At 36.7% G+C, this 27,328-nt stretch overlaps 1 protein-coding gene across 1 annotated transcript in view; it reads left to right on the top strand.

Annotated features, from left to right (window-relative positions):
• Nucleotides 1-11,750: 11,750 nt before the first annotated feature.
• Nucleotides 11,751-27,328, top strand: part of LOC307189185 (uncharacterized protein) — a 347,413-nt gene continuing 331,835 nt past the window's right edge. Inside the window, exon 1 of the mRNA XM_079927001.1 lies at nucleotides 11,751-11,882. The gene's annotated coding sequence lies outside the window, so the exon portion shown is untranslated. The remainder of the gene's footprint in view (nucleotides 11,883-27,328) is intronic.

Below are 27,328 nucleotides of genomic sequence, written 5' to 3'. Positions count from 1 at the left end.
GCATGAATAAATGAAACTAAATTAGTCATTATTAAAAATATACCCTTAAAATGCATACTTTGTCTCTCTGTTTATTCTGTTAATTCTGAAGAATATTTCCAGATTTCAGGTAAACACACTAAGTAATATTGTTTGCGTGTTAAACAGTTCTGAATTATGAACAGCCTCTTAAATGTAGAATATTCTGTTTACATGTAGGTTACTGGTCATAAAGCTGAGAAAATCAGCTCATGTAAGTTACATTAATTATAATTTGCAAACATTATTCTTTGTGCCAAGTTTATAATTGAGACCATTTATTTTCCAGGACGTGCAAGAGCAGCTGTGGGCTGTAACTGGGAGGAGTCATCTTTGCACTTTTCACTGTTGCTAGGGAATTGCCTAATTTTTTCTTTGATATTCCCTCATATAGGGATTCCAATTACAAATATGATGTTTTCATTCCACCCTGTGTATTAATCCTAAAGTCACTGTTTTAAAAGTTTTAACCCATAGGCATGCTGTTTTCTTCCAATTAATTCATAGTAATAGAATGCATTTATTCTGAGGAGGCAAGGGCTTAATATACTGATAAATATACAATCTGACTTTCCTGGTTTTAGAAGTAAAAGTAAATGTAGACGTCAATTTTGACAGATGATTGATGAAATTATCACTCTACAACAGTTCATTTTGTTAAGCTAAAAGGCACCTCAAGTTCTTTTTATATTTATGTATTATCCTTAAACCGTATTTTTTTTTTTTGCCGTACACGGGCCTCTCACTGTTGTGGCCTCTCCTGTTGTGGAGCACAGGCTCTGGACGCACAGGCTCACGGGCCCAGCCGCTCTGCGGCATGTGGGATCTTCCCGGACCGGGGCACAAATCCGTGTCCCCTGCATCGGCAGGCAGACTCTCAACCACTGCGCCACCAGGGAAGCCCCTGAAACAGTATTTTTATAAGCATGACATATAGGTATAGGGGGATGAAAACGAGCACATTAATAAATTTGGGCTCTCCCCACCACCTTTAAATAAACGTCAACTTTGGTTTACAAGTAGTTTTGTGAAAATCTTTATTCATATTTTCAATCATAAAGAGCATCAGTTTCATTTTCAGTTGTTCTATAATCTCATCTCCTATATAAAATCCCTATTGAATCACAGTTATAGGGTTTAAAAAATCTTCAAAAAAGCTCAACGAGTTTAGGCGTTATGATAAATGCTCTTTCTTCTCATGAGACTTTCCCATGTAACAGGTGTGGGCTATAAGCTAGACTCTAATTGGACTTTGAGCAGAGACTGTTGGGGTCTTTGGGATATCTCTTTTGGGGAGCAGGTATGTGAGTACACTTTATCCACGTAAGAAAAATGGAGTAAATGCTCAGCGACTACAGTAGACTTTAGTGGAAGCAGTGTTACTCATTCAATGAACTGTCTTAATTTTGCTCACTGGCATAAACATATTTCCAATTCCTCTTGCTTTTATGCCGGGTCCAGAGCCTATCTCTAACCAAAATAAAGTGGGAGACAGTGAAATTGTTCCTTTCAAGCCTGAATTCCAAAATCTCCTGAATGATCTTCCATTTTTGCTATCTTCCTTTGCTTGTCATAAGTATGAATGAAAGGCTCAAGGAGAAATAATTCTGCACCTTCCAATATGGCAGCCACATGCTCTGTGTAGGTAGATCTACTGAGAAGTTGAAATGTGGCTAGGACACTAGAGGAACTTGGTTTTTAATTTAATTTGAACTTAAAGAGCTGTATGGCTCATAGCTACAGTATCAGACAGCACAGCTCTAGAAGCTGGTGGTGTAGAAATTTAGAGGAAGCCAGAATCCTAAAACATCACATGGAATGTTTCCCTTTGAACACTATAATCAGACCGTGTTGTTAGAAATAAATGTATAATTTAACACAATGAGATATTTTTATTCTGTCTTACGGTAGCCAGAGTTAATCAGCATGACTAAGTCCTATTTATATTTGTAATCTCAGCATTTAGACTAGTACTGTCACATGTTTTGGTGAGTAAATGAATTAGCATTCGATATTCATATACTCTGTAGGTATTGAAAGAGCCTTTGCTCAAAAATATGTGGCCTATAAAGCAATTCTAACTGTTATCATATATAAGTATGCTTATATATGTGTGTATGTATATATAAATATATATGCATTTCAAAAATATTCAGATAATAGTCATGTAAAAATTAGCATGCCGGGCTTCCCTGGTGGCGCAGTGGTTGAGAGTCCGCCTGCCGATGCAGTGGACACGGGTTCGTGCCCCGGTCCGGGAAGATCCCACATGCCGCGGAGCGGCTGGGCCCGTGAGCCGTGGCCGGTGAGCCTACGCGTCCGGAGCCTGTGCTCTGCAACGGGAGAGGCCACAACAATGAGAGGCCCACATACCACAAAAAAATAAATAAATAAAATTAGCATGCCCTAATTTTCTTTTCCTTCTGAATATAGAGCTTTAGCAGTGAAGTTGAACTGTTAAGAGATTTTTATGACCCTTTGGTAAGGCAACTCAATTTAAAGAACTAAACTAAAATCATTGGTGGCCTTTCCCTTATCATATGAAATGTTCCTTCCTTGATTTTTGTCAATGACTCATATACCTGCCATGTGATGTTAGAAGAGTTAGGTGTTTTTCTTACTGAAATTCAAGGAGTAAAGGAGGAAGGCATGTAACAATTTTCTGAGATAACTGGAACCCATGAAGATGAGAGCCCATCTCTTGAATGAGTGTCTGTCAGTAGCACACTGGTCTCTTGCTATTAACAATGTGTTCAGTGACACAGTTAACCACAGAGAAGCAGGTCCTTTGGTTTTGATATTAGGTATCCCATGCATGTGATGGGCATGGGGACAGTGGAGAGAGTGATAGGTATCCCCAGGGAACTCTTTCACACTAACACTCTTACAGTACCTTCCCTCTGACAATAACCTCTTGGAGGCAGTGTGTTCCCATCATTTGATGATTACTTTTACTTGGTCATTACAACTCAAGGTGCATTCACTGTGTAATGATCAAGAAGTCAAGGGGGGGCTTCCCTGTTGGCGCAGTGGTTGAGAGTCTGCCTGCCGATGCAGGGGACACGGGTTCGTGCCCCGGTCCGGGAGGATCCCACATGCTGCGGAGCGGCTGGGCCCGTGAGCCATGGCCGCTGAGCCTGCGCGTCCAGAGCCTGTGCTCCACAATGGAAGAGGCCACAGTGAGAGGCCCGCATACCACAAAAAAAAAAAAAAAAAAAAAAAGTCAAGGGGGTTTTCTAGGAAAAAATATGCAATGCATATATAGAAAGAGGTGTAGAAATATATAGAAAGTCTTCCGCTGATCATTGCTTACTATGATTTTTCCAGAGAAATTCTAGCCCTATTTTCTTGGGGCTTTTCTTGGGACATAGCCTGATAATTTACGAAGCAAAAATATAATAGGTGGCCAATTCATTCCTATTAGTGGAATTTGTCTTCTAGTAAATAGGTCAATGCCACAGAGGAATAGAATAGGGTGCATATCCAAACATGATGCCCAGTAAAGACAGGTAGTATTTATAGGAACCAGATGATACGCAGATAACTTGTAGGTAGGAAGAGGGGGCACATTTCACTGTAACAGGAGGAAAAGGAGAGATGGGTGCCAAAGCAGGTAGCTGGGTAGTATTGGTACGGGTTTATGAGACACCCCCGTAATCTGATTTCCTTCTGTGAACTGCTCAGCTAGAAGGGACAAAACACGCAGAACAAAATAATACACAGTAAATATTGGCCCTAAAATAGCACTAAAGCATTTTAGGGAACTGAAAATATGTACTCAAGTAGCAATACTAATATTTAGTGTGTCATAAGAACCCTGAAACAGTCATTCAGGGCTCCTGGAAACAGATTTTACTCACTACACCCTCCCCTCCCAAGGAGACGACAGTCTTCTCTTGGGTGCTCATGTTCAGGAAATGTGCCCGGTTGAAGCGCAATTAGTGTCCTGTCAATGTATTGCCAGATCAAATTGCGTATTTCTATACTTTGAATGAATAAAAGCTGAAGAATTTGTCTCCTGTATGCCAGACTGTATTATGGTCAAGACTTTTCCTTAGAAAATAAGTAAGGCTTAAGCCTGTTATCACGGAGTTTATTGAAACGAATAAGCCATAGCTTCAGGCAAACGTCTATACAAATCAGTTTGATAAACCTAATTACCACTTTTTATAACACCTTTGGGCCACTTTGAAATAGAGTCCAAGCACTATACAGTGAATGGCTGACTTTCCCCGAAAGGCACTGAGACATTGATTTAATTGAACTTTTTCCAAACAAAGGGCAGTTTCAATTTTTCTCAGTCTCCCCAAATATAGGGAAAAGCAGAATTCAAGCATGTCCTGACAGTCCTTCATTTCAACTCGCAAAACCTCAGATTCCTTATTTTAGCATCTTTAATATCATTAGCTAGAAGACTTAGTAGCTTTATATCACACTTTCTTTTTACCTTAACCTTATTAAATGGCAAGGTGTTAGTACATAAAGTGCCTGATTTGTGAGACTATTTCCACTGCTGACACACAAATGCACTGTTGCACAAACTACTGTCTGGTTTGTTCTGCCAGCTGTCCCAATGCCTCACATGCCATCACTTACTTACTGCCTACCCTTCTTCATTAGCTACATTAATTTCAGATTACTTTCGGCAAAACTAAACTGTATTTATACCACTCTTTATACTTTTGTGTGTGTAATTTTGGCATCCCAAAGCTTCTGAGAACCCTTTTTATAGCCTATCACAGTATCACTCGTTTCTAAATGTGTATCCTGCTGGTATTCAATATTAATTTAATCTTTAACCAAACCTAACCATTCATAAATTTTTACTCAGAAAGTAATTGTTGATATATATTTTAATTTTGAAAGTAAACTTTATAATACCCATTTAGAAATCAAATCATAATATATAGCTCAGTAAACTTTCATAATCTGAGTATATTTGTTTCATCAGCCCCCAGATCAAGAAACAGAACTTTAGGAGCATTCCAGAAGCCCCCTTTATGACCCTTTTGTTCACGAAGCTGCCCCTCCCAAGGGGAACCAGGATCCAGACTGCTAAAAGCATGTCTTGAATTTTATACTGAAATAATATTGTGTACACTTTATAAAAAATCTGTTCCCTTTCCCTAAATATTGTGTTTGTCAGATTCAAGTTGAATGCAAGTTGTTGCTTACACCTAGACTTTCTTTACTCTATTGATATCAGGGCTTGATTCTCAGCTCTTTATTACTGCTTAAAATACACAATGTTTAAAATGCTATTTCCCAACTCCAAGTCTGTTTTCTGCCAGGCTCACTATTGGAATTTCTGAACATTTCTCAAGCAAGTCCTAGTTCAAAGGCTTCTTCCATGATACAGTCTTTGTCACTTTTCTTTTTTCCCCTCTGTTCTCAGCCAAAGGGTGGTCCTTGATATTCTAAATAAGCATAAAATATTTATGGTACTTCTAATATTGTACTCGGTATATTCTGCTCAGCTTCTTCTTTTTGTTGTATCATGTATTGTACTTTAGACACTGTTCTAGATACTGGAAGATAGAATGCTGAAACAAGACAGTCCTCTTGCCTTACATTGCAGTTGATGGTTGTACAGTGATTTGTACTGCATCCTTTTCCACTTACTGGAGTCTAGGCGCAGGATTAAAATAATGGCATCATTAAAAGCAAGACATACATTACACTACACCAAAGAATATGGACAAATTATTATATTAGTGCTCTCCCACAAATTGTTTAATTCCATATAAATGAATTCCAGTGTAGTCAGGGTTTCCTTATGGGATTTCTCCTAGCTATTCTTTCCCATTATTGGACCAAATACAGCCCAAATGGCCTCTGTAAATATTTTGATAATTCTATCCAGACAGGATGTACTTCCCTTCCCCCCTCACACACCAAATTTGGTTCAGATGTCATGACTGACATCTGTGTGGCAGTCATGTCAAATGTCATGTCAGATGTCAAATGTCACATCTGTGTGACATTTGTGTTATACACAAATCAAAAAATATATTAAGGTATTTATCATTCACATCATGAGACTTCTTGGAGGGAGCAAGGCTAGTTCCCAAGTGTGTCAGAAAATGGCTTGAGAAAGGAGGGTAAAGAGATTGGCTTTGGAGTTTCATGGTGCATAGGAGGTAGGGCTGGAGTGATGATTCCTGCACACATGCTGGGAACTGTGTGGTTTGAACTTCCTGCCAGTACTAAAGTAGGGAGCACTTGGCTTTTCTTCACCACTTGCCCTAAGGTGGACACAGAAGGGAAAAGAAATAGAAGTGTTGGGGCTTGAAAGCTGTGAACAGTCAAATATAAAAAATGGAGTCAGATTCTATTTCAGTAAACTTCTTGATGTTACCATAAGGTCTCAAGAATTCATTATCGTTCTTTTCAGTATCCACAGCAGAATAACGAGCATACTGTTTACTGGAAGTAGTGCTTGGCTCACTGTTTCTGATAACTTAATCCTTTTAGCAAGGTCAGGAATGTCAGGAAGATTGTTATAGATAATAGGGATTATTAATCCAGAGAAACAGGTAAAAGGGTTGAGAGAAAGCTGTTGGTTTGTCAGTTCAAGGACATTTGACTTTTAGGAACCATAACTCAGAGACTGTGTGAGTGTGTGTGTGGGTGAACGAGAGAGAGAGAGAGAGAGAGAGAGAGAGAGAGAGAGAGAGAAATGAAAAAAAATCTTTACTTTTGTAATGAAGTGTTAGTAGAGAATCCAAGTAATTCAGAATATAGTTGTTTGTAGAAATGGTGGAGAGTTAATAAATTCAAGCTTTTTATTTCCATGAGTTAATACAAATGGGACCTTTGCTTTTGGCTAAAGGTGGAGGAATGAAGTTTTTTGGCTGTTGTCGTGGTTTGTTTATTTGATTTTTTTCCCTACATGCACCGGATTCTGATGAGAAGAGATGGAGAAATAAATGATGGTAAAAGTTCTATGGTACCTCCTTCCCATTCCTGAACTCGGTGATAGTTTTTGTTGTCATTGTTATTTTTAGTTTTTTTGGGTTTTGTTTTTTTATTTTTTGGTGATCATTTTGAATCAGTGGTGTCAAGCAAATGTTTAACAATCACTCCCTCCTTAAAAAAAAGCATAACTTGAACCTAATTTGTATCATATGCTTATTTCCATGGTGTAAATATTATTACCATGGTCTATTTCAAGCAATCAACGAGATCACACCACTCTTTCAAATCTTTAGGGATTAATATCATGCGATGAAGTAGCTGACAAGTATTTTCTGAGATTCTGAGTTTTTCTTCACGGCCTGTGTGCCAAAGGCTAACTCAGAGCTGTGAGACGGCTAGCGCTCTGGTTCTGCAGGCCTCGGGAAACGCCCTGCAGACAACAGCTGTGCCCCGCTGAACAGAGCTACACAGAAAGCCATCAGGACAGTGGAGCGGAAAAACACTATCTGGCTTCCTCCTGAGCAGCAGAGAGTAGAACTCTGCTGATTCCCAGAAATACCTGCAATAGGAGGCAAACATTGTGAGGGCTGTGAGAGCAGGTTGAGGCTGAGACAATATATTTATAATGTCTTTTAAATCCACAGATTGGTGAGGAGATGTTTTAACAGGAAAAGCTACTGACATTACCACTGATTAAACACAGTTGGAAAACAACTACCAAAATGTAGATAAAAATTAAACTTTAGATTGAGAATATAAGTATGATCCTAATTACAACAAATAATTCATGTTCTTCAGTCATGACTGATACAATGCACAGTAAGGATTATTAATTCTGTGAAGGTGAAGGCTTGATCTGATATTTGATTTAAACTTGATGACATACTTTTAATTTTCATGATTCATTCTGTATGTAATGTGCCCGTTTGTTCATGTAATAACATTTGTTCATTATTTAAATAATAAAAGACAGGCAAACAGTATCAGTTGCAGTGATATTTATCCTTTTTGTTCCATGAACTATGTCAGTTCAGCTCTAGAGCAATGGAAAAATCAACAAGCAGTGACTAAATAATTAATAGGTATATTTTGTTTTCCATGAGCAGATGTCTGTTGGGAGGCCTTCCATATCCAGTATATGCACCCCAGATGAGCTCTGTTCATCATTCTTTGTTTAATACTTTAATCTTCAAGGTTGGAATGTGGCTGTTATACCTTTTGGTGCTGAAATAAAGAACTAAAGCAAGCAAAAATTATGCCTTTTCTTCTTTTCCTTTCTCTTCTATTTTCATGTTTTCCTCCCTTCTTTCTACATTCCTTCTTTCCTTACTCTTTTTTTCTTTCCTTGTTCTTTCCTTTCCCTTTCTCCTCTTCCCACATCCCTCCCTCCCTCCCTCCCACCTTCCCTCCCTTCCTTCCTGCCATCCTTTCTTCCTTCCTTTCTCTGGGAAGGGAAAACGATCCCCAAAACTGTGAACACAAGCACTGCTAGGTTCAAAGAGAGACTAGATGTTGAGTCTTTGCTTTCTAGCCTCTATAGTAGAATAAAGCAAGGGAGAAGAAGTTTGAAGTAGGGCTTGAAGAAGTCAATTTGCGGTATCTATCATGTGGATCTTATATTAGTATGCCCCAGGACCTAAGTCCTATGTTGAGAGCACACAGACAAGGAAAAAGGAAGAAAAATACTGAAGCTGCAGAACTGATCTAGTGAGGACATTGTTGTCATCACTGCCAAACATTAAATGCTGCACGTTACTGTGATTACGCTTTGAGAGTTAGCTTGGAAAGTGGCGATCAGTGCTGTTACTACTGATGCCCAAGCATCGTTGTCTTAATCCAAGACATGAATTCCATGGTGGAATAATTCGTAGGCAGGAAAAATACCAGGTAACCATACAAGCATGGTAAATGCCCACCACCAATCCCTTTAGGACTCTCCTGCATGTACCTGCTCTACAGCAAATGTGTAAGTTCTTCTTAATGTTTTCTTTGTTGATCATGAAAATCCAGAGCTCAGTGTTGGAACCTCAGAGCAGGTGTATAAAGAGCATGCTCTAAAATATGTTTTTTCTTAAACATTTAGTGGGGTTGGAGTAAACAGTCTGAGGCAACTCGGGTGAAAATACCCTTTGTCCTCCTAGCCGCTAACACCTTGAAGTTCTAGGCAGACTTCTTATTCTCTTCTCTCAAAAGATTTCTCAGATCAGTTTAACTCTTTCCTGTCTGTCTAGGCAGACTTCTTATTCTCTTCTCTCAAAAGATTTCTCAGATCAGTTTAACTCTTTCCTGTCATTTTCCAGTTAAAGGTGCCAGTTTAACTCTTGGCACCTTAGTCCCTCTATCCTTTACACATGAAACTCTTCTATGTGCTCTCCTGATGCACTCACCCTCCTGTAGCCCCAATATCTAAGTGATATTCCTAAGAAAACTGACCCGCATGGCTTAATTTTTTACTCTTCACAAGACAAAGAAGTGAAGAGGCGACAAAGATGAAGCACTGCAGTGCTATAGCAAGGGGTCGAGGAGAGGGAGACCATGTATCTGTTCAGCAATCATCAGTGTGTGTACCTGGGATAAGAATTAATTTCAGGGTAAAAAATGGCATTGCGATTTAAACATATTCTATTCTTCAATGTTTCATGCATACAAGACAATATGCATAATACACATGTAATTCTGTAGCATAATTAGAACATTTGTACCTGTGAGTTACCACTCAAACTAAGACTTGGAATATTAGTGATGACTTTACATTAAACCATGAGCTCCTCCATTTTCCATGTTCCTTCCTTCTGTCATATGAGATTGCTTATCAGAAATTATTTTTCTATTACAGTTTAATCAAAAATGCATTTATTCCTAAACAATGCATGTTTCATTGTGCTTGCTCTTCATCCTTTAACAAAGGGTATCTTACTCTCTGTAGTCACCCGTAACTGACCTTTTTCATACAATACTGCATTTTTAAGCTTAGTAATATTGTTTTAGGTAACTATTGTATAGTGTCCTCCCTGAGGTATAATAATCCATGGTATGAACATCTATTCCATTAATATAGTTATCCATTCTCTGGCTAATAATCATTTGTTTCCAGCTATTTGCTATTATAAGCAACACTGCTTATATACATTCTCGTACATGCCTCTTGCACTTGGACAACAATTTCTGCAAAATGTATTCATCAGTATGGAATATCTGGTGCTTAGAGTTTATATGTTTCATCTTTATAATACAAAAATGTTTTCCAAATTGTTTTTATCAATCATACACTCACACCAAACGTACCTAATTTCCATTACTTCTTATCTATGACAACATTTGGTAGTAAGAAGTTTCTCAATTTTTACAAATCTAGGGAGGAAAAAAACTTACATCTCAGTATTTTCAAGATTTGTATTTCCCCCAATACTGATAAGATTCAACATATCGCCATTTATGTGTTCTCCCCTGCACAGTCACAATTTCTATCTTCAGGCCACATTTTCCTGAGATATTTGATTTTTCTCTTAATGGCATGCTTACATATTTTGGATATTATTCTTTCACAGCCATGCTTTTCAAATATCTTCTCAGAAACACTGGTTTGTCTTTATACTATCAATTGAAATCTCCAGTTTCAAAACAATCAAAATTATCAAGTTCTACCTTCTTGATTTACTCATATTGCGTGCTTTTGCAGAAGTCCTTTTATTTATAAAATTGAGATCATAAAAATGTTGTATAATTTCTTCACCAGACTTTAGTTTTAAACTTTTAGTTTATCTAGAATTGAATTTTGTGTATAGTGTAAAATAAGGACCCAATTTCACTGTCATCCCCTTGTGGATATTGAAGCTATTGTCCACAACAATTATTTTAAAGATTTGCGATATTACCATTGTTGTATAGCGTGTTCACTATATGCGTTCGTCTCTTTCTGGAGTTTTTATAACGATCCATATTTTAGCTGGTAAGTCTATGAGGCAACAAAGTAACATTAAATACAATAATTTTGTAATGAATATTAATATCTGATAAGGTTAGCCATCCCAATATATTCTTTTACAAACTATTTTTAGATACTGACTTATTCATTTAAATTTTATAATTATTTTCTAGAAGAATCTTTCAAAGGTATTGTTTGGATTTGCACTGGATATAAACAATGATTTGGGTGAAACTAATATATTTACAATATCGTTATTCCTGGCAAAACATTTGGCTACCTTTTGTTGATTGTATCATGGAAGGCAGAGTGCCTACCCACCACACGGTAATGTTGGTGAGAATGTTAGGGTAAATTAAGAAATTTGATATGTTTTTGTTAATTCTTTCCACTTTAAACAAATCCTGCAAGAGAAATGTAAACACACTAGAGATTGTGATGGATGGAGAATAAGCTCTGCTTAAGCTGCTTCTGGCCTACAGTCTACATTGATGGAGAATTTTGAGATTTGGAGCTTTGAGCTCCGTATCTGTTAGAAGCAGTGACTTTAAAGTGTATGTCTTATGAAAGAGTAAATATTTGACCCAAACCTTTTCTAGACACATCTTCTGCTAGGAGTTTTCTGCCCTGTGATGGGAGCCAGCATAGGAAGGAGCATAAGGCCCCACCGGAACTGCTTGTTTCATGTAAGCTCAATCAAGCTGACAGAGTGGGATGACAAAAGAACAGTCTGCTGAACATAAGACAGAGCCCTCGGGCTTAACAGCTATATATAGACAAGATCTGTAGTTGTTTGTACATAGAACTGACCAGAAACAAATAGACTATATTTTTTGATTTGTAGGAATTGTATTACCAAGAATTGTATTGTCAAAACAAGAAAAGAAATTACAGACCTGGAAAACTTAAAATTGTTCAACTCTTAGAGCACAAGCAGAAGTAAGCCAAACAAGTTGTGCATCACCCAGCTGACAGCTGATCTGAAGATGCACATCTTTCAACAACTCTAGAAAATTCTTAGGTATGATCTTTGAAATATTGCTTCTCTTCCATAGTTTTTATTTCCTCTTTGAGGGACTGTGATTAGCCAATTTTACATCTTGTCATTCTACCTTTTGTGTCTTGTAATATCTACTGGCTCTTTATGTATTTAAATTTCTCTGTGCTTCATTTTAGTCACATCAAACTTAACTTCTAGTCACAAATATTTTCAGTGTGCCTAACTGCTCTAAATTTCTGTTTTTAGGACTTTTAAAATTCTTTTTTTTTCTTTTCTGTGTGTCTGTATAAAATATGTCTGACTTGAACAGCATGGGTTTAAAACGGGAGGGGAGGCGGGGGTCCGCTTAGAGGCAGATTTCCTTTTTTCAGTAAGTACTACAGTACCGTACTGTCCATGGTTGGTTGAACTCCCAGATGGGAACCTCAGGTACAGAAAGCCTACAATGGGACTTGAGCATCTGTGGATTTTGGTATCCACTGTGGGTTCTGGAAACAATCCCCCAGGATACCAAGGGACCACATACTACCTATATAGTTTCCGTATCACACAGGCCATTTTATAATCCTTTGTTCCTTTCTCATTTGTGTGAGCCCTTTTATTTTATATGTATTTCCTACATACTAATTTTATATTTCATATCTAATAATTGCAGTATCTTAAATATTTGTAGGACTCAATTGAGGTTTTGAAATGGTTATTTCATTCAGGACTTTTCTGGATTTTGCTTTTGCTTACTGCCTTAGTGTTCCTGCTTATATTTGGGTGCCCTGCTTGTTATTCTTTTTTTTTTTTTTTAACTAAATTTACTTTTATTTTTATTTTGGAAGTCAGCTAAAAAAAGTTCATGATATGTTAAGCTCTGCCTGTTGCAACTTATGTATTGGTCTGGCCAAAAAGTTCGTTCGGTTTTAAGTAAAAATAAACGACACATTTTTCATTTTCACCAAGAACTTTATTGAACAAACGTATTCATAAACCAAACGAACTTTTTGGCCAACCCAATAGTAGGTACTTGTGCTTTAGTAAGGTGACTCTTTATAGTACCTGCTTTACCTAAGTCCACCAACAGTATATTGTTTTCTGCCTAATCATATTATAAACCACATAAATGCATTTCATCTAATTTCATATAATTAACTTTAAAAATCGGTTAGCATACATTTAAGAAACATCTACATGCCATGAACTCTGCTTTATGCCAATTATACAAAGTTGATTTAAAAAACTGTCCCAGTACTTCTAATATTTAAGGTTCACATGGGGTGACAAATGTGAAATCAATCAATTAGTAAACTACAATGTGAAATAACAAGATAAAATACAATACAGTAATAAAATGGTGATGACTATAATATTTTCTGTTGCTTGGAACCAGAAATTCTGGTTAATATGTGAGGTTTAAACAAGGAAGTATGAGAAAAAGAGGACTTATATCTGCCTATAGGAGTGAAGGAAGACTTCCCAGGAATAGTACAGATTGAAGAAAAATGAGTACTGAGAAAATGAATATAGTTTAAAGTCATTCAGGGTGAAGTGGACATATAGGTTTCATAAGAGAGAGAAGTCATACATTGAATATAGGTTTCATAAGAGAGAGAAGTCATACATTGAAACATTTCTATTTTATTATGTCATCACTAGGGAATTGGTAAAGAACTTGGATTGCCAGTACTTGCCAATAGTGCTATAGAATAATGGGAAACAAACTGAGAGTTGATAGTGTCAATGAAGAGTGATTGAGGTAACCTCAAAATCAGATGATGAAACTTGTAAGTAGTGAAATCAGGATGGAGATGGGGAAATAAATTATTAACAGTTGATTAAAAACTGAAAAAGGATGGCATTTAGGATGGTTTCTAGTTCATTGTCTGGGCAAGTGAGTAAAGCTGTCATTCATCAAAATTAGAGATACAGGAGAAAAAGGAGCAGATTTTTGAAGGTGTTTGGTTTTGGATTGAGTTGAAGTTGACCCTGAACATTTAGGAAATGATGTTTAGTGTTTAAGTAAGTATAGAGAAATGCAATTAACATTGAGTGAGATGAAATGAGCTGGGAATTATTGATTTTTAAGTTTTTGCATGGACTTTCTTTGGAAAGCTGTATAAAATACAAAGCAGGAATGAGACAGAGTCTTGGGCAAGCCAGTGCTTACAGGACAAACATAAAATGTGCCTACAGAGGAAAACTACAATGATATGATTATTTTCCTTCCTACCCTTAGTGTACTCATAATATTTTGTATTTTTATAATCCTAAAATGACTGCATTAATTTTAGATAAATATTTGTAGCAAAAATATCTCTCTTTCCTCAAGTTGCCAAATTGTTTATTTACTTCTATAGAATTGCTGTATACAATAGAATTGCTATAGAATTTTATCATGCTGTTTTAAGAAACTGTTTCATAGTGCTGAAAAATTAACGAAGTAAGTAGCCTTACTAACACTAAATCCAAGCTTAAACTGTGCCTCTGGAATTTGAAAAAGAGGTAAGAATTTCTTAACATTCTCAGTTCTAATTGTCATCCTTGTTATCATTACTATTCCTCCCCTATCATTCATCATAATTGTGTTCATATTGTAATGTCTCATATTTATGAATACTATTATGTTTGCAGTCCTTGTACTGGATAAAAATCCAGTTGTATTTTCTTTTTCTCTTATTTTTACAACATGCTTTATGCATAATAATTCCCTTTGTTCCCCAATTCTAAAACCACATAATTTGTTGTCTGTTAGCAACAGACTAGAGAGGCTACCAGACGTATTTATTTACATGCTTGATTTCTGAAGGTAAGTAGACAAACTGCGTATCATCCAAGGAATGCCTAAAAGTACTTTTTTAGTCAACGAGACTATTTCAATGGCTAAATAAAAAGGTTTAATGCGCTTTTCTTAGCGTATTTCTTAAGATATTCCACAATATTTCATTTTACTTGTTATAAAAAAACCTGGTTGAGGGTTGAAACCACTCTCCCCACCAAAATTTTTAAAAATAACTCAGAGTAAATACAGAAGAATGATTAAGTAAGACTTAAGTGGAGTGCTGGGTGAATGATAAATTTAAAACAAACATGAATAAAGTTCCTTTAAAAAAAAAATCCTTGATCATTAAGTTTGGAAGCTGTAATGGGAAAAGAGTAGAAACTGTGAGTTGGCTGGTGTGTTAGTTTCCTATAGTCACTGTAGCAAATTGCCACAAATTTAGTGGCTTAAAGCAACACAAATTTATCCTCTTTCGGTCTTGAGAGCTGAGTCTTATGGGGCTGAAAAATCAAATTGTCAGCAGAGCTGGTTCCTTCTGAAGGCTCTGAGTGGAGAATCTGTTGCCTTGAATTTTTTTTGCCTTTACTGGCTGCCTGTGCTCCTTGGCTTATGTCCTTACCTCCACCTTCAAACTGCATCTCTCCAATCTCTGCCTCTCTCATCATGTTGCTTTCTTCTCTGCTGACTCTCCTGGGTCCCTCTCATAAGGGTTGTCTCGATCACATGGGGCCTATTTGGATAATCCACGATAATCTATCCATCTCAAGACCTTTACCTGAATCACGTCTGAAAAATCCCTTTTGCCAAATAGGGTAACATTCACAGGTTCCAGGGATTAAGGCATGTACATATTGAAGGAGCCATTATTCAGTCCACCACAGTTGATTCGTTCTCTTTTTACTTGCTTTGTATTTCTCTTCTCACCTGAGGAATTTTGCCTCACAAAATCCTCCCTTTTACTTGCTTATGTTCCACTTTACTTGTTTGATGCCTAGGCTTGTGAAACTGACCTTTTTAATCTTTGAAAAAAAATGCATATAGCCTTTTGCCACTACATTTGAATTTTCACAGGTGTTTATTTGAGGGCTTAGTTGTCATTTAAATTTTAATACTTTTGCATGTGAAAACCTTGAGAAAGGGCATTTCAGGGACAAGGAAGACTAAGTTCAAAACCTCTGGCACGTACAAGCTTGAAAATTTTAAGGAAGCTAAATTTTGGGGGCTAGAGTAGAGTTGTCAGTTAAGAAACATGACACCCAGTTAAAATTGAATTTTTAAAAAAATTCAGTTGGGCTTCCCTGGTGGCGCAGTGGTTGAGAGTCCGCCTGCCGATGCAGGGGACATGGGTCGTGCCCCGGTCCGGGAGGATCCCACATGCCGCGGAGCGGCTGGGCCTGTGAGCCATGGCTGCTGAGCCTGCGCGTCTGGAGCCTGTACTCCGCAATGGGAGAGGCCACAGCAGTGAAAGGCCCGCGTATTGCAAAAAAAAAAAAAAGAAAGAAAAGAAAAGAAAAAAAAAAGACAAGAGATAACAATGGATGTGGAGAAAAAGAGAACCCTTGTGCACTGTTGGTAGGATTGTAGATTGGAATAGTCCCTATGGAAAGTAGTACGGAGGATCCTCAAAAACTTAAACATGTATATACCATATGATCCAGCAGTTCCACTTTTGGGAATATATCCAAAGAAAACAAAATTACTAACTTGAAAAAATATATGCACATCCATGTTCATTGTAGCATTATTTACAATAGCTAAAATATGGAAACAACCTAAGTGTCCATCAATGGATGAATGGATAAAGTAGTTGTGATGTATACATATAACGGAATGTTATTCAGCTGTAAAAAAAAATGAGGAAATCCTATCATTTGCAACAACATGGATGGACCTTGAAGACATTATGCTAAGTGAAGTAAATGAGACAGAGAAAAACTATACATATGATCTCACTTATATGTGGAATCTAAAAACAAAAACAAACCATCAAAACAACAACAAAAATCAGCAAACTCATAGAAAAAGAGATCAGTCTGACTTGTGGTTATCAGAGGCAGAGGGTGGGGAGAGGGGGCACTAGAGGAAGGTGGTCCAAAGTACAATTTCCTATTATAATATAAATACTAGAGATGTAATGTACAACATGATGACTATAGCTAACACTGCTGTATGGTATATAGGAAAGTTGAGAGTAAATTCTATGTTATCACAGGTGATTCTATTTTCTTTTTATTGTATCTACATGAGAAGATGGATACTAACAAAACCTACTGTGGTAATCATTTCACAATGTATATTAATCAAACTATCATGCTAAAAGCCTTAAATTTATACAGTGATGTATGTCAATTATTTCTCAATAAAACTACAAAAACAGAGTGTTAACATGTTTTTTTCAAGAAGATTCTATTTTTCACATATTATTATAGTGCTTGGGAATATATTGTATTTTACTAGTTCATAAGCAAATTTCTAGAATCAACTGTTTAAACTTTAGTACCATTTCAGAATAGAAGTCAATTTTTTTTTTTTTTTTTTTTTTTTTTGCGGTACGCGGGCCTCTCACTGTTGTGGCCTCTCCCGTTGCGGAGCACAGGCTCCAGACGCGCAGGCTCAGCGGCCATGGCTCACGGGCCCAGCCGCTCCGTGGCATGTGGGATCTTCCCGGACCGGGGCATGAACCCGTGTCCCCTGCATCGGCAGGCGGACTCTCAACCACTGCGCCACCAGGGAAGCCCTAGAAGTCAATTTTTGACTAATTTTTATTTGCTTTTTCTTTTGTTAAAAAAGATTTTGTCAGCAAATGTGCTATAATTTTTTTCTTTTTAAAGAATTATAAAAGTGTTGTTAGCAGACAGAATTTAAATTTTAAACAGTGTTGATACCTAGGAAAAGTATGATTAGAGGAAAGGAAACAATAGTAGATTGTTTACCCTAGAGTTAATATAATATTGAATGTATTTGCCTTGATTTTCGAAAAATGTAATTTCTTTCCATTTTTCCTCCTGTCATTAATTGAAGCAGCAGATTTCTCTTCACCAACAAACATAGTTTCCTATACACTTGTAACACAGCCTGTATTGCTGTTAAATCAAGCACAATTAATCACCAAGTATTATTTCTTTCATTTCCTTCTTGCCCTTGTATTCTCTCTCCAGTTATTTTCCATCTAAATTAGTTGAGCATAAAGTTCTAAGTATGAACTTTATGAAACGTTAATGCTCAGCAAACAATTCAGTTTTATAAATAGAATAATATGCTTCAAGGATTCAATATTATAAATTATGATGAATATTTGAAAAAAATCATTAGCAGGACACAAAATTAACGTACAAGTTAGTTTCATTGCCACTCCACAAAAAAGTATTATTCGAGGGGCTTCCCTGGTGGCGCAGTGGTTGAGAGTCCGCCTGCCCATGCAGGGGCCACGGGTTCGTGCCCCGGTCCTGGAGGATCCCACATGCGGTGGAGCGGCTGGGCTGCTGAGCCTGCACGTCCGGAGCCTGTGCTCTGCAATGGGAGAGGCCGCAGCGGTGAGAGGCCTGTGTACCGCAAAAAAAAAAAAAAAGTATTACTCGATTTTTAAAAATCATATATATGTATTCACTAGATAATTAATGTCATTTTGAAAAGGAGATATAAAAACCAGGGAACAGGAAAATGTTGCATATGTCCAAAGAAAATGAAGAATTTAAAAAACTGTATTGCCCAGAATATTCATCTTTTTCTCAATATCTTAATTCAAAAATTTACCTTTTTTTCCTCAAGGAATTAAGGTTACCTGGAGCTAGTAAATACGTTATTATGTTGTTTTTTTGTTAAATAATAACTTTTTACAATAACATAAATATCACATGTTTGAAACTATTTAATTAGGACAGATTCCCCAATCAGAGTTACCTGGTTAAAAAGAATATCTTTAAAGCTCATGATTGTTTTCCAGAACAACTGTGGCATTTTAAACTACTACCAATACTGTTTCAAGGTATCTGTTTCGTCAACATTATCTTTTGTCATTAAAAACATGTCAAAAATTTATCCTTGTGAATTTGATAATAAAATATCTCAATATTTCTTCACAATGTATTTCTTTGAAAATACCTCAAATACTTTTGAGAATTATAATTCCTTATGTTTAATGAGATATTTCTTTAAAAATATATTCTTTCCCTTAGTCTATTTTATTATTTTGTTATTGTGAGGGGAGCTCTTATTGTTATCACTTGTGAATTTTATGAGTCCTTAATGATGTTAAAGGGAAAATGATATATGTCCTACATGATGAATGATTATGTAACATTTGTTGATAATATTTTACTGAATTTCCTATTTGACTTTCAGTTTTGTTTCAGACAAATATAATTTTGATTGGCTTATCTTGACCTATAAATTGCTACTGTTTGTGATCAAATTGTCCAACCTTCTTTTTGTCAAAGCATCCATAATTTTGTGGTTTAAGAATATTTCCCTAATTCACAATTTAATCAGTTGGTAATCATTGTTTTTTGTTGTTTTTCCCAACGACTTGACTTTTAGTGTCAACTCACTAGTGTATTAAGATTTTTGGGATTTATATGTTCTTTTATACAGGGCAATTACATGAATCATGTAATTTTATTTTCACATAATTTAGGATCCCATATATGCCAAATGTTCAGACTAATATTAAAAATAGATTGTATGGTAATTCTGGGATTTTATTTCAGTTATTTTAACGTAAAACAGATGAGCACATCAGACTCCCTAATATAATGCTTATTTACATTGCTTTGGTGTTACATCCTCAATTAATAAGATTATTAAAATATAATGTCTGAAAGTTAGAAAAAATTATAGCATCTTTATTTTTTAATGTTTTGTATGTTATATAACCCAGAATTTTTCTGGGATCCATCTAATCATTCAACTGAAAAAGACGTGTGCTGCCAGGAGCAAAACAACAGATTTCCTTTAGGTCTTTGTAAAGCTAGACCTATGTCTCTGTGACCACAAGTCAAGGTTCTCTTTTCTATCTGACCCTATTTGACATCTGTCAGTTCTACCAAATGCCCGAATTAATTTTACTTGAAACTTTGGTCTATAAAATGTTCTACCCATTTGCTGAGAATCTCCTTTATATCCTATCCCTAACTCTCTCAACAGGGTAGCTACAATTATTCTTATTTTACAGATGATAAAACTGGGACTAAGAAAAACTAAGAAATTCAGCTAGTAGATAATAGTACCAGAGTCTCAGTCCAGATCTTTTCATCACATAAATTTTGACCACCTTCTCTCCCATGGATTTCATTGTATCAATTGGATTAATATAAAAAGAGCCATCAAGCTGTTGACTCTCAAGATATGGAAAGAAATTATCACCTTTACTGACCCTTAAGATTTTCAAAACTTTCTAGCAATATGATTTAAAAATGTTCCTTCAACCTTCTTAGATTTATCTATTTCCTTTATAAATTATTATAAAAGGATTTCTCTGTGTTAAAGATACAATTGACATTATAGAGGGTTGTTGAGGAGGTGGAGTTAGCCATCTGAGACTTGTTAATCATGTATCAACCAACAATTCCCCCGTGTCCTGCAGCACTATTGATAAACAGAATGATTTATTAAGAACTAAGAATTCAACAGAAAAGAAAGAGTAATGCCTCTGTCTCTTTGTGGAATCAACATATATCTTACGTTATTGGTTAAATTAAAGTGCTAAGACAAACCAATCAATTTGAATACCTATTATTTAAATCTACTCTCGGTAATTATTATCATTGATTTCTTGAGCAAAAAATATATTGGTCAAATAAAAGTGTGCCGTTTTAGCAAATATCAAATGTGCAGGATAAGGAGACTTTAAAAGTCTACCGACAACAGATAGGCACATAGAGTTCATGGACTGTCGTCCCTACAATCCATCAATTGTCACATAGCTGCTATCTAGTGATAAAATCAATGCAAGTGCTTTCAGATACACAGCACTGCTTCATTGAGAACTGTAACCTCAATATGTCATCACACAGGTATTTAAACATCAGGCAAGGTGTAGAAAAGCTTCAAGTGGTTTTGAACTTGTAAAACCTGACAAAAGATTTATATATTTCACAGATTTGTTTTCTTCTAGCTCAGTATCAATGTCAGAATATATCAATCTATCAATCATTCTTCTTGTGAATAAACGGTGTGAATAAATTGTAGCAGGAATTTTACTACATGTTACATTGGTTAGTTAAATGAATGCCCTGACTTAAAAAGAAAATAGGAAAATGTATAACTTCCAGAGTACAGAAATAAGCTTCCTGTCCAGTACCTATTGTTAAGATATATGATTTTGAGTTTTAAAATTAAATTCATCTTAAAACATTTCCCTTTATATAGTGATTTTCTGCATCAGTACTCCCCAAAAGCAGTGATGTAAAAGGTATAGATGGGCCTAGAATGAAGTTAAATTGAAGTTCGATTTATATAGTGTGGAGGAATTTTAGTTCAAAAATAATCTATTTTGGTTTAGTGTGCTAGGAATAAGGATTGTTGTATAAACCTCACACATGATTTCTAGTATAGTGAATGTAGCTGCTATTTGGAGAAAATGTTGGTCCTCTGATCATTAAATTGAAATGAAATTTATTTCCATGCCTTTGGGGTTACGATATTATTTCATCAGAGTTCATGGCTAGAACTAGAGAATTCTTTTGTTGTTAACTCAAAATGGATTCAAAATCAAGAGAATATGGATGCACAGGATACACAATAGTAACACAACACATGATTCAAATAATGGCAGCCATTATTTTTCATAACATTATAATTTTCTAGGTGCTTTCACAAGGTATCTTAATCATGTCAACAATATTAATATGTGCACTACTGGTGAGTTTGGGAGGACTGTTAGAAGGCTATTCTTGGCAAATCTAACCAGTTCCCCTATTTAGACTACATAACCTCCTGAACACATTTTATTTCATTCTTACAGCTTAATGAACTGAAGGAACAGTGGTATAATTTCTATTTCACAGACACAACAGTGGACTAACTAGAACACTGATTGAACTAAATGAACACAATTAGATATTTAACAAAAGGATTACATAGAGAGTTTCTGATTCTTGTCCTGTTTTCATTTATTTTATTACACTGTCTACCGAGAAAATGCTAACTGGAAATTTTTGACATATTCCTTTTCAGAAGACACTTTCGTCTGTATGCCTAATAAACATATAACATAGGCAAAATCATTTGGAAGCATATCACTGTACACACATATGTAAATTCTTGTAAGATAATACAGTTGGGTTAATGACTGAACAAGATACTCACTTTAGACTATTAGGAATTATGGAAGTACCTGGAAATTAGAGTCAGGATAAAATAAGAAAAATAGTAAAAAATTGGTAATAGGTATTAGTATTATAGGCATTTTCAAAAGCTTTATGTTTAGAACATTTTTATTATAAAGATACCAAATGTAAAGAGTTTGGAAGTCATTGTTGTCATTCTCATAGCAAGAAAAAACCTGAAAAACCAAAAGTCAACAACTCTCTTACATTCATTAGATAACTACTTATCTAATGAATCACAGAAAAACCACTGTCTTGAAAACTGGAAAGAAAAGTAGATACAGACATGGTAGCTTATCAAGGGCAGAAACAGGCACTAGAGTCAGCATTCAATGTAATAGTTTGTTGACTAATTGCTAGAGACTAGCGTGGACTAACATAAGGTATAAAAACTTCAGAAAGACAGTCATAAGGATCTCCTGCACTTTTGTAGTTTTCCCTCCAGGAGCCCCACGAGGTTTTCACCTTGAAGATCTGAGAAAAATCCCTTCCTGCTTCCAATAGGGGAGGGGAAAAGTAACCATTTTGGAATATGCTCAGAGAATTCTGTTTTACTTAACAAAGGCATGCCCATAAGGGAAACTGTTCTACCACTGTCTCCCCAAAGTGGGTTTTAGCAGAGCCTAAACAGTGTGGAGGAAGGGAAATACCCAACTCCATCCCTCTCTAGCCTTCCTGTCTCACTTAAGTAAAAAAAATAAAAGGTGGGCTTCCCTGGTGGCGCAGTGGTTGAGAGTCTGCCTGCCGATGCAGGGGACATGGGTTCATGCCCTGGTCCGGGAAGATCCCACATGCCACGGAGCGGCTGGGCCCATGAGCCATGGCCGCTGAGCCTGCGCGTCTGGAGCCTGTGCTCCGCAACAGGAGAGGCCACAACAGTGAGAGACCTGCGTACTGAAAAAAAAAAGGAGATACACCATGATAAAGTGGTTTTATCCCAGGGATGCAAGGGGTCTTCAATATACACAAATCAATCAATGTGCTACACCATATTAACAAATTGAAGGATAAAAACCATATGATCATCTCAATAGATGTAGAAAAAGCTTTTGACAAAATTCAGTACCCATATATGATAAAAACTTTCCAGAAAATGGGCATAGAGGGAACCTACCCAACATAATAAAAGCCATATATGTCAGATGCACAGCAAACATCATTCTCAATGGTGTAAAACTGAAAGGATTTCCTCTAAGATCAGAAAAAAGACAAAGACATCCACTCTCGCCACTATTATTCAACATACTTTTGGAAATCCTAGCCATGGCAATCACAGAAGAAAAAGAAATAAAAGAATACAAATTGGAAAAGAAGTAAAACTGTCACTGTTTGCAGATGACATGGTACTATACATAGAGTATCCAGATGCCACCAGAAAACTACTAGTGCTAATCAATGAATTTGGGAAAGTTTCAGGTTACAAAATTAATGCACAGAAATCTCTTACATTCCTATACACTAACAACAAAAGATCAGAAAGAGAAATTAAGGAAACAATCCCCTTCACCACTGCAGCAAAAAGAATAAAATGCCTAGGAATAAACCTACCTAAGGAGGTAAAAGACGTGTACTCTGAAAACTATAAGACAGTGATGAAAAAAATCAAAGATGATACAAACAGATGGAGAGATATACCATGTTCCTGGATTGGAAGAATCAATACTGTGAAAATGACTATACTACCCAAAACAATATACAGGTTCAATGCAATCCCTATCAAATTACCAGTGGCATTTTTTTCAGGAACTAGAAAAAAAAATCTTAAGATTTGTATGGAGACACAAAATACCCTGAATAGCCAAAACACTATTGAGGGGAAAAAATGCAGTTGGAGGAATCAGCCTCCTTGACTTCAGACTACACTACAAAGCTACAGTGATCAAGACAATATGGTACTGGCACAAAGCAGAAATATAGATCAATGGAACAGGATAGAAAGCCCAGAGATAAACCCACGACCTATGATCAACTAATCTATGACAAAGGAGGCAAGGATATACAATGGGGAAAAGACAGTCTCTTCAATAAGTGATGCTGGGAAAACTGGACAGCTACATGTAAAAGAATGAAATTAGAACACTCCTTAAAACCGTATACAAATATAAACTCAAAATGGATTAAAGACCTAAATGTAAGCCTGGACACTATAAAACTCATAGAGGAAAACATAGGAAGAACACTCTTTGACATAAATCACAGCAAGATCTTTTTTGATCCACCTTCTAGAGAAATGGAAATAAAAACAAATATAAACAAATGGGACCTAATGAAACTTAAAAGCTTTTGCACAGCAAAGGAAACTACAAACAAGATGAAAAGACAACCATCAGAATGGGAGAAAATATTTGCAAATGAATCAATGAACAAAGGATTAATCTCCAAAATATATAAACAGCTCATGCAGCTCTATATTGAAAAAACAAACAACCCAATCCAAAAACGGGCAGAAGACCTAAATAGACATTTCTCCAAAGAAGACATACAGATGGCCAAGAAGCACATGAAAATCTGCTCAACATCACTAATTATTAGAGAAATCAAATCAAAACTACAATGAAGTATCACCTCACACCAGTTAGAATGGGCATCATCAGAAAATCTACAAACAAATGCTGGAGAGGGTGTGGAGAAAAGGGAACCCTCTTGCACTGTTGGTGGGAATGTAAATTGATACAGCCACTATGGAGATCAGTATGGAGGTTCCTTAAAAAAAATAAAAATAAACTTACCATATGACCAAGCAATCCCACTACTGCGCATATACCCAGAGAATACCATCATTCAAAAAGACACATGCACCCCAGTTTTCATTGCAGCACTATTTACAGTAGCCAGGTCGTGGACATAACCTAAATGCCCATTGACAGACGAATGGATAAAGAAGATGTGGTACATATATACAATGGAATATTACTCAGCCATAAAAAGGAACAAAATTGGGTCATTTGTAGAGATGTGGATGGATCTAGAGACTGTCATACAGGGTGAAGTAAGTCAGAAAGAGAAAAGCAAATATTGTATATTATCTTATATATGTGGAATCTAGAAAAATGGTATAGATGAACTAGTTTGCAAGGCAGAAATAGAGACACAGATGTGGAGAACAAACATATTGGCACAGGGGAGGAAAGTGGCTGGCAGGGGGTGGTGGTGGTGTGATGAATTTGGAGATTGGGATTGACATATATGCACTAATATGTATAAACTAGGTAACTAATAAGAACCTGCTATATAAAAAAATAAATAAAATTCAAAAAATGAAATATATGCAGTTTAGGGATAAACTCAATGTTTGCACAATAAAAAATGTAATAAAATTATACATCTACAATTATAATAAATAAATAAAAGAGACCCCACAGAGCTCCCTTGTTCCTTCTGCCATGTAAGGGCACCTCAACAAGACACCCAGTTTTGAAACAGGATACAGGTCCTCAGCAGACACTGAATCTATGAGCAACTTTATCTTGTGCTTCTAATCTCCAGAATTGTAAAATATAAATGTTTGTTGTTTAAGCCAACCAGTGTAAGGAGTTTTGTTTTAGCAACCCAAATGGACTAAAGCAGAAATTGGTCTTGAGAAGTGGGATATTGCTGTAACAAATACCTAAAAATGTGGGAGCAGCTTTGGAACTGGGTCGTGGGTAGAGGCTGGAAGAGTTTTGAGGTGATGCTAGAAAAAGCCTACATTGCCATGAAGAGACCTTTAAAGGTAATTCTGGTGGAGAAAGCCTCAATTTCTTAGAGAATATTTATGTAATCCTGAACACAATATTGATAGAAATAAGAACAGTAAAGTCTTTCTGATGAGGTCTCAGTTGGAAATGAGGAACGTGCTATTTGAAACTGAAAGCAAGCCCATCCTTTCTATAAACTGGCAAAGAATTTGGTTGAGTTGTGTTGTGTTTTACTTTTGTGGAAGGTAGAACTTGCAAGCAATGAAATTGGCTATTTAGTTGAAGCTATTTCTAAGCAAGGTGTTGAACGTCTGGGCTTCGCTCCTCCTGACTGCTCATAGTAAAATACAAGAAGTGAAAAATGACTTAAAGATGGAATAGTTAAGAAAAAGGGAGCAGAATGTAAAAGTTTGGAAAAATTTCAGCTTATCCTTATTTGGAAAAGTGGAAACAGTAAGAGTGTGGCCAAGTGACCATTTGATGAGGAAATCTGTATGGATCAGCCAATGGAAGAATGACCCCAAAGGCAATTCAGAGATGATCAGGGCTGCCACCCGAGTCAGAGGCCCAGAGTGTAAGGACTTGCAAGGCAGAGAAATTTCAAAGGAGGAGTGGCTCCTGGGGCCCATAGATGCACACTGCTCACACATCACCAGGTGTCACCTCACATCGCAGCTCCATTCACCCTTTGGCACCACTCCTCTGCTGTCCCAGATGTGGTTTCGGTAGGCTCCTGTGCAATGCAGGCTAGGTGGCCTCCCCTCCCAAATGCACAGGCAGAACACTTAACAGCTTCCTCTGGGCACCATCTCCATGGATGAGCATAGTGCAGGAGCCAAGATGGGGTATGTCTGCCTCTGCCTAGATTTCAAAGGATGGGGCCATTGACAGACTGTAGGGACCCAGGAGGAGAACCACTTGGTAGTGCTGTCCCACAAAGTCTTGGAAGTGACTTGCCAAACCAGTGGGCCTTGAAGGCAGAGCATCCAGCCAAAGAGGATCACTCTTGAGATTTAAGATCTATTGTTTGTCCCATTAAGTTTGGGACTTAACCTGGGACTTACCACTTCTTTCTCTCTTTTGGAATGGAAATGCCTATCATATGCCTGTCCCTCAATAGTATGTTGGGAGCACGTAACTTGTTTAGTTTTACAGATTCACAGCTGGACAGCAGTATGCCTCAGGATGAATCATACCTTGAGGCTTACCCATATCTGATTTTGATCAAACTTTAGGCTTTAGACTTTTGAGTTAATGCTGGAATGAGTTAAGACTTTCAGGGCTGTTGGGATGAAATGAATATTTTTTGCGTGTGAAAAGGACATGAATTTGGGGGAGCTAGGGCAGAATTCTAGAGACAAAATGTTTGTGTCCTCCCCTAAATTCATATGTTGAAGCCTAATAATGTGATGGTATTTGGAAATGGGCCCTTGGGAGGTGATCAGATCACGAGGGTGGAGATCTCACGAATGAGATTAGTGCCTTTACAAAAGAGGCCCCAGAAAGCTCACTTGCTCCTTCTGCCATTTGAAAACATAATGAAAAGATGGCCATTTATGAACCTGGAGGTGACCCCTCACCAGACACTGAATCTGCCTGTGCCTTAATCTTGGATTTCCAGCCTCTGGAACCATAAGATATAAATTGTTTAAGCTACCCAGTCTGATATTTTTATTATAGCAGCCTGAATGAACTGAC

The sequence above is a fragment of the Stenella coeruleoalba genome, assembly GCF_951394435.1.
Source record: "Stenella coeruleoalba genome assembly, chromosome: 1".
Lineage (NCBI taxonomy): Eukaryota > Metazoa > Chordata > Mammalia > Artiodactyla > Delphinidae > Stenella > Stenella coeruleoalba.
The sequence above is the reverse complement of the archived record's forward strand: the minus strand, read 5'-3'. Positions and strand labels throughout refer to the sequence as shown.